The 9,716-nt window shown below is 35.3% G+C and overlaps 1 long non-coding RNA gene across 1 annotated transcript; it reads right to left on the bottom strand.

Annotated features, from left to right (window-relative positions):
- Nucleotides 1-296: 296 nt before the first annotated feature.
- LOC124554126 lies at nucleotides 297-8,079 on the bottom strand. Its single transcript, XR_006968254.1, has 3 exons — nucleotides 7,966-8,079; nucleotides 5,814-5,928; nucleotides 297-497 (listed from the first exon to the last, which is right to left on the bottom strand). It is a non-coding gene; the product is annotated as an uncharacterized LOC124554126 (long non-coding RNA).
- Between the last annotated feature and the right edge of the window lie 1,637 nt (nucleotides 8,080-9,716).

Here is a 9,716-nt window from a genome sequence, read left to right as displayed (position 1 = left end):
TTAGTTAACATGAAGAGCAGTTGTACGGACACAATTTATAAATAAATAAAGTTCACTTAGGAATGTAGCAAATAGGAAGTGCAAGGAAGCTAAGGCAAAATGGCTACATGAAAAATGTTAAGAAATGAGAAAAGACATGTTTGTCAGAAGGACTCATTCAGCATATAGAAAAATCTAATTAACCAAAATTAAAAGCAAGGGTTGTAACATTAAGAGTGATTAATTGTCATTTATCATCCCTTTTAAATTCACAAGATGACAATATTTACCTGGGGGATCTCTAATTTGTACTGTTAGCAATTTCTACTGTTGGCAATTGCACATCATCAACGTTAAAACACACATCCTTCCAGCCTGACTTAGACCTTGGGCTTTGCTACACGTTAGTCAGTCATCACGACTTAGACTTCAGGGCAGTATGGGGAGACAGCCCAATAAAACACTCTGGTAAGTATTTATCAGTAAATACACAAAAAAGAAATTTCCGTATCTCACAGCTAAAACAAAAGGAGAACAGAATTTTCATTATTTACTCACTGCATATTTCACAATTATTTATCATCCCTTTGTAATTCACAAGATGACAATATTTACCTTGGGGATCTGTAACAACTACTGTTCGCAATGGCACATTATCAGTGTTAAACATATAACGCTTCAGCCTGGCATTATCCTTGGGCCTTGCTACAGATTAGTCTGTCATAACAACTTGAAGTTCAGGCCAGGAAGAACAGACAGACCAATAAAACACTCTGACAAGTATTTATCAGTAAGCACACAACAAAACACTTTACATTCTGACAGCTTAAACAAAAGGAGAACAGAATTTTCATTATTTACTCATAGTGTATTTCACATTTATTTGTCATTCCTTTTTAATTCACAAGACAACAATATTTAGTTGGGATATCAGTTATTTCTACTGCTGCCAATTGAACTTCATCAACATTAAAACACACAACCTTCCACCCTGACCTACCAACCTGACCTAGACCTATGGCTTCTCGGGGATCTGCAAATTCTACTGTTGACAATTGCACATTATCAATGTTAAAACACACAATCTTCCAGCCTGACATAGACCTTGGTCTTTGCTACAGGTTATTCTGTCATCACAACCTCAACTTCAGGGCAGGGCTGACAGACAGACCAATAAAATACACTGTCAAGTATTTATCAGTAAATACACAACAAAAAAATTTGCGCATCTGACAGCTAAATTCTGTAAATTCTACTGCTGGCAACTACACTTCATCAACATTAAAACAAACTACCTTCCAGCCTGACCTAGACCTTGAGCTTTGCTACAGGTTAGTCTGTAATCACAACCCAAACTTCAGAGCAGGATGGACAGACTGACCAATAAAACACTCTGACAAATATTTATCAGTAAATGTACAGAAAAATGGTGCGTATCTGACTGATAAAACAAAAGGGGAACAGAATTTTCTTTTTTTACTCACAGTGTATTTCACGTTTATTTAATATTACTTTTTAATTCACAAGATGACAATTTTTACCTGGGGGTCTTTAAATTCTACTATTGACAATTGCACATCACCAATGTTAAAACACACAAACTTCCACTCTGACCTAGACCTACAGGTTATTCTGTCAACACGGCCTAAAATTCAGGGCACGATGGACAGACAGACCAATAAAACACTCAGACAAGTATTTATCAGTAAATACACAACAAAAAATTTATGTATGTGACAGCTGAAACAAAAGGAGAACAGAATCTTCATTGTTTACTCACAGTTCAGTTCACATTTATTTATCAGCACTTTTTAATTCCCAAGACGACAATATTTAGTTGGGAGATCAGTAATTACTACTAACGGCATCTCCAATTCATCAACATTAAAACACACAATGTTCACACCTGACCATGACATTGGGCTTTGATACAGATTGGTCTGTCATCACCATCTAAACTTCAGGGCAGGGTGGTCAGACAGACCAATAAAACACTCTGACACGTTTTTGTAAGTGGAAATACAACAAAAAATTTCCGTATCTCACAGCTAAAACAAAAGGAGAAGCGAATTATCATTATTTACTCACAGTATATTTCACATATTTTTAACATCACTTTATAATTCCCAAGATGACAATAGTTAGTTGGGAGATCAGTAATTTCTACTGCTGGCAACTGCACTTCATCAACATTAAAACACACAACCTTCCAGCACGGATTAGACATTGGGCTCTGCTTCAGGTTAGTCTGTCATCACCTCCTAATCTTCAGAGCAGGATGGAGAGACAGACCAATAAAACATTCTGAGAAGTATTTAGTACTAAGTGCACAACAAATAAATTTGCATATCTGCCAGCTAAAACAAAAGGAGAACAGAATTTCATTATTTACTCACAGAGAATTTCACATTTATTTATCATTCTTTTTCGTTCATAACACAACAAGATTTGCCTGGGGGATCTGTAATTTCTACTGCTGACAATTGCATATCATCAGCGTTAAAACACGCAAGCTTCGAGCCTGACTTAGACATCGAAGTTTGCTATTGGTGATTCTGTCATCAGAGCCTTAACTTCAGGCAGGATGAACAGACAGACCAATTAAGCACTCTGACAAGTATCTATCAGTAAATGCACATCCGAAAAATTTACGTATCTGACAGAAAACCAAAAGGAGAACACAATTTTCTTTATTTACCCACAGTAAATTTCACATTTACTTATCATACCTTTTTAATTCACAAGATGACAATGTTTAATTGTGGAATCTGTAATTTCTACTTTTGACAACTGCACATCATCAATATTAAAATACACAAACTTTCGTCCTCACCTCCGCCTATAGCTACGCTACTCGTCAGTCCCACATCATAACGAACATTTCAACGCAAAATGGACAAAAATGCCAATAAAACCCACTGACATGTATTTATCAGTAAATGCACAACAAATGCACAACATTTAAATCAAAAGGAGAACAGAATTTTCATTATTTACTCACAGTGCATTTCACATTTATTTTCATCCCATTAAAATACACAACACAACAACTTTTAAATAGGAGATCATCAATTTCTACTGTTGCAAATTGCACTTTACTAGCATTAAAACACACAACATTCAAGCATGAACTAGACATTTGGATTTGCTACAGGTTTGTCTGTCATCACCAGCTAAATTTTAGGGCACGATGGACAGACAGACCAAAAAAAAACACTGTTACAATTATTTATCAGTAAATGCGCAACAGCAAAATTTATGTATCTGACAGCTGAAACAAAAAGAGAACTGCTATTTCATTATTTACTCACAGTGAAATTCACATTTATTAATCATCCCATTTTAATCCACAAGACGACAATATTTGCCTGGGTTATCTATAATTTCTATTGTTGGTAATAGCACAACATCAACGGTAAAACACACAACCTTCCAGCCTGACATAAATCTTGGGTTCTGCTGTAGGTTAATCTGTTATCACCAGCAAATTTTTATGGCACAATGTACAGACAGACCAATAAAACATTGTGGCAATTATTTATCAGTAAATGCACAACAAAAAAATTTATGTATCTGACAGCTACAACAAAAAGAGAACAGATAATTCATTATTTACTCACAGTGAAATTCACATTTATTAATCACCCCATACTTATACACAAGATGACAATATTTGCATAGGTTATCTATCATTTCTATTGTTGGTAATAGCACAACGTCAATGTTAAAACACACAACTTCCCAGCCTGACATAAATCTTGGATTTTGCTACAGATTAGTCTGTCATCACCAGCTAAATTTTAGACCACAATGGACAGACAGACCAAAAAAAAACACTGTTACAATTAAATATCAGTAAATGGCAATAACAAAATTTATGTATCCGTCAGCTAAAGCAAAAAGAGAACATAAATTTCATTATTTACTCACAGTGAAATTCACATTTATTAAACATCAAGTTTTAATCCAAAAGACGACAGTTGTTGCCTGGATTATCTGTAATTTATACTGTTGGCAATAGCACAACATCAATGTTAAAACACACCACATCCCAGCCTGAACTAGGCCTTGGGTTTTGCTACAGGTTAATCTGTTATCACCGACTATATTTTAGGGCACAATGGACAGACAGCCCAATGAAACACTCTGACACTTATTTATCGGTAAATGCACAACAACAAAATTTACGTGTGTGACAGCTAAATCAAAAGGAGACAGATTTTTCATTATTTACTCATAGTGTATTTCACATTTATTTATCATCCCTTTTCCATTCACTAGACGACATTATTCACATAGGTTATCTGTAATTTCTACTGTTGGCAATAGCACATCAGTGTTAAAACACGCAACCTCCCAGCCTGACCTCGACCTTTGGCGTTGTTACAGATTAGTCTGTCACAACCAGCTTAATTTTAAGGCACGATCGACAGACAGACCCATGAAACACTCTTACAGTTATTTGCCTTTCAATGCACAACAAAAAAATTTACCTATGTGTCAGCTAAAACAAAAAGAGAACAGAAAATTCATTATTTACTCACAGTGACATTCACATTAATTAACCTTTGCACTTTAATTCACAAGTCGACAATATAGTCCTAGGTTATCTTAAATTTCTACCATTGGCAATAGCTCAAAAGCAATGTTAAAACACATAACCTCCCTGCCTGATCTAGACCTTGGACTCTGATACAGCTTAGTCTGTCATCACCAGTTAAATTTTAGGGCACGATGGACAGACAGACAAAAAAAACACTGTTACAATTACTTATCAGTAAATGCACAACAGCAATATTTACGTATTTGACAGCTAAAACAAAAGGAGAACTGATATTTCATTCTTTACTCACAGTGAAATTCCAAATTATAAATCATCCCATTTTGATCCACAAGACAACAATATTTGCCTGCGTTATCTGCAATTTCTACTGTTGCCAATAGCACAACATCATGTTATAACACGCTATGTGCAGCCTGACCTAGACCTTGGGCTTTGTTACAGGTTAGTCTGTTATCACCTCCTAATCTTTAGAGTAGATAAAGAGAGACAGTCAAATAAAGCATGCTGAGAAGTATTTATTAGTAAGTGCACAGCAATAAGATTTACGTATTTGACAGCTAACACAAAAGAAGACCCGAATTTTCATAATTTACTCACACTGTATTTCACATTTATTTATCATCACCATTCCATTGTCTAGACGACAATATTTACCTGGAGGATTTGTAATTTCTACTGTTCACAATAGCACATGTCCAATTTTAAAACGCACATCCTCCCAGCCTGACCTAGACCTTGAGCTCTGCTACAGCTTAGTCTGTCATCACCAGCCAAATATTAGGGCATGATGGACGGAGAGACCAATAAAACGACTTGACAATCATTTGCCAATAAATGCACATCAAAATAATTTATGTATGTGACAGGGAAGACGAAAGGAGGATACATTTTTCATTATTTACTCTCAGTGTGTTTCACATTTATTTATCATCCATCCTCCATTCATTAGACGACAAAATGCACCTGGAGGATCTGTAATTTGTACTGTTGGCTACAGCACAACACCAATGTTAAAACACCCAACATCCCAGCCTGACCTAGACCTTGGTTTGTGCTACAGGTTAATCTGTTATCACCAACTATACTTTTGGGCATGATGGACAGACAGACCAATAAAACACTCTGACAATTATTTATCGATAATGCACAACAACAAAAATTATGTGTGTGACAGCTAAATCAAAAGGAGACAGATTTTTCATTATTTACTCATAGTGTATTTCACATTTCTTTATCATTCCTTTTCCATTCACTAGGTGACAATATTTACCTGGGTTATCTGTAATTTCCACTGTTGGCAATAGCACAACATCAGTGTTGAACACACAACTTCCCAGCCTGATCTAGACCTTGGGCAGCACTACAGCTTAGTCTGTCTTCACCAGCTAAATTTTAGGGCACGATGGACAGACATACCAATAAATCACTGTGACAATTATTTATCAGTAAATGCAAAATAAAAAATGTTACATATGTGACTGCTAAAACAAAAGGAGAAGAGAAATTTCAATATGTACTCACAGTGGAAATCACATTTATTAAACATCCCATTTTTATACTCAAGTCGACAATATTGTCATGGGTTATCGTTAATTTCTACTGTTGGCAATAACACAAAAGCAATGTTAAAACACAACCTCCCACCCTGACCTAGACCTTGGGCTCTGCTACAGATTTGTCTGTCATCAGCAGCTAATTTGTTGGGTATGATGGACAGAAAGACCAAAAAATACTGTTACAACTATTTATCAGTAAACGGACAAAAAAAATTTATGTATCTGACAGCTACAACAAAAAGAGAACAGGAATTTCATTATTTACTCACAGTGAAAATCACATTTATTAATCATATCAGTTTTATACACAAGTTGTCAATATTGTCCTGCGTTATCTTTAATTTCTACTATTGGCAATAGCACAACATGTATGTTAAAACACGCAACCTCCCAGCGTGACATAGACATTGGGCTTAGCTACAGCTTAAACTGTCATCACCAGTTAAATTTTAGGGCACATTTGACAGACGCACCAAAAAAAAAAAAACACTGTGACAATTATTGATCAGTAAATGCACAACTAAGAAATTTACGTATCTGACAGCTAAAACGAAAACAGAACAAAAATTTCATTATATACTCACTGTGAAATTCACATTTATTAATCATCCCATTTTAATCCACAAGATGACAATATTTACTTCGGTTATGTGCAATTTCTACTGTTGCCAATAGCACAACATCAATGTTATAACACACAACCTCCAGCCTGACCTAGACCTTGGGTTTTGTTACAGGTTAGTCTGTTATCACATCCCAATCTTTAGAGTAAGAGACAGACAAATAAAACACTCTGTGAAATATTTATTAGTAAGCGCACAGCAAAAAGATTTACGTATTTGACAGGTAAAAGAAAAGGAGACCCAAATTTTCATTATTTGCTCACACTGTATTTTACATTTATTTATCATCACCATTCCATTCTCTAGACGACAATATTTACCTGGAGCATTTGTAATTTCTACTGTTCGCACTTGCACATCATCTACGTTAAAACACAAAGCCTCAGAGCCTGATGTAAACCTTGGGCATTTCTACAGCTTAGTCTGTCATTCCCAGCTAAATTTTAGGGCATGATGAAAGACACACCAATAAAACACTGTGACAATTATTTATCTGTAGGTGCACAAGAGACAAATTTATGTATCTGACAGCTAAAACAAAAAGAGAACAGATATTTCATTGTTTACTCACAGTGAAAATAACATTTACTAACCATCCCATTTTATTCCACAAAACAACAATATTTACCCGGGCGATCTTTAATTTCTACCGTTGGCAATAGCCCAACGTCAAACTTAAACACACAACCTCCCACTGTGACCTAGACCTTGGGCTGCGCTACAATTTAGTTTGTCATCACCAGCTACATTTTAGCGCACGATGGACAGACAGACCAATAAAACACTGTGATAATTATTCATCAGTAAATGCACAACAAAATAATTTAGGTATCTGACAGCTAAAATAAAATGACAACAAACATTTCAATAATAACTCACAGTGAAATTCACATTTATTAATCATCCCATTTTAATCCCCAAGATGACAATATTTATCTGGCTTATCTGCAATTACTACTGTTGCCAATAGCACAATATCAATGTTATAACACACAACCTCCAGCCTGACCTATACTTTGGGTTTTGTTACAGGTTAGTCTGTTATCACATCCTAATCTTTAGAGTAGGATACAGAAAGAGACAAATAAAGCATGCTGTGAAGCATTTATTAGTAGGTGCACAGAAAAATATTTACGTATTTGACAGCTAAAAGAAAAGGATACCCGAATTTACATTATTTGGTCACCCTATATTTTACATTTATTTATCATCACCATTCCATTCTCTAGATGACAATATTTACCTGAGAGGATTTGTAATTTCTACTGTTCGCAATTGCAGATCATCTATGTTAAAACACATAGCCTCAGAGCCTGATATAAACTTTGAGCACTGCTACAGCTTTGTCTGTCATCACCAGCAAAATTTTAGGGCATGATGAAAGACACACGAATTAAACACTGTGACAATTATTTATCAATAGGTGCACAACAGAAAAATTTACGCATCTGACAGCTAAAACAAAAAGAGAACAAAGAATTCAATACTTACTCACGGTGAAATTCACATTAATTTATCATCCCATTTTAATCCAGAAGATGACACTATTTACCTGTCTTATCTATAATTTCTACTGTTGGTAGTAGCACAACACCAATGTTAAAACACACAATGTCTCAGCCTGGCGGAGACCTTGGGCATTGCTATAGCTTAGTCCGTCATCACCAGTTAAATTTTTGGGCACGATGGACAGACAGACCAAAATATCACTCTGACAAGTATTATTCAGTAAATGCACAGCAAAAAATTTACGAATATCACAGCTACAACAAAAAGTGATCATAAATTTCATCATTTACTCACAATGAAATTCACATTTATTACTCATTCCATTTCAATCCACAAGATGACAATATTTACCTGTGTTATCTATAATTCCTACTGTTGGCAGTAGCACAGCACCAATGTTAAAACACACAACGTTTCAGCCTGGCGGAGACCTTGGTCATTGCTACAGATTTGTCTGTCATCACCAGCTAAATTTTAGGGCACAATGGAGAGACAGACCAATAAAATACTGTGACAAATATTTATCAGTAAATGCAGAACAAAAAATTTACGTATCCCGCGAGCTAAAACAAAAAGAGAACAAAAAATTCAATATTACTCAAAGTGAAATTCACATTTATTTATCATTCCATTTCAATCTACAAGATGACAATATTTACCTGTGTTATCTATAATTTCTACTGTTGGCAGTAGCACAACACCAATGTTAAAACACACAACGTCTCAGCCTGGCGGAGACCTTGGGCATTGCTACAGATTTGTCTGTCATCCACACCTAAATTTTAGGGAACAATGGACAGAGAGAACAATAAAATACTGTGACAAATATTTATTAGTAAATGCAGAACATAAAAACTTACGTATCCGACAGCAACAACAAAAAGACAACAAAAAATTCAATACTTACTCACAGTGAAATTCACATTTACTTATCATCCCATTTTAATCCACAAGATGACAATATTTACCTGTCTTATCTATAATTTCTACTGTTAGCAGTAGCACAACACCAATGTTAAAACACACGTCTCTGCCTGGCGGAGAACCTTGGGCATTGCTACAGCTTAGTCTGTCATCATCAGTTAAATTTTAGGGCACAATAGACAGACAGACCAAAAAATCACTCTGACAATTATTATTCTGTAAATGCACAGCAAAAAATTTACGAATATCACAGCTACAACAAAAAGTGATCAGACATTTCATCATTTACTCACAATGAAATTCACATTTATTAATCATCCCATTTCAATCCACAAGATGAAAATATTTACCTGTGTTATCTATATTTTCTACTGTTGGCAGTAGCACAACACCAATGTTAAAACACACAACGTCCTAGCCTGGCGGAGACCTTGGGCATTGCTACAGTTTTCTCTGTCATCACCAGATAAATTTTAGGGCACAATGGACAGACAGACCAATGAAATACTGTGACAAATAATAATCTGTAAATGCAGAACAAAAAAATTTATGTATCTGACA

This window comes from Schistocerca americana, chromosome 11 (genome assembly GCF_021461395.2).
Source record: "Schistocerca americana isolate TAMUIC-IGC-003095 chromosome 11, iqSchAmer2.1, whole genome shotgun sequence".
Classification (NCBI taxonomy): Eukaryota; Metazoa; Arthropoda; class Insecta; order Orthoptera; family Acrididae; genus Schistocerca; species Schistocerca americana.
The sequence above is the reverse complement of the archived record's forward strand: the minus strand, read 5'-3'. Positions and strand labels throughout refer to the sequence as shown.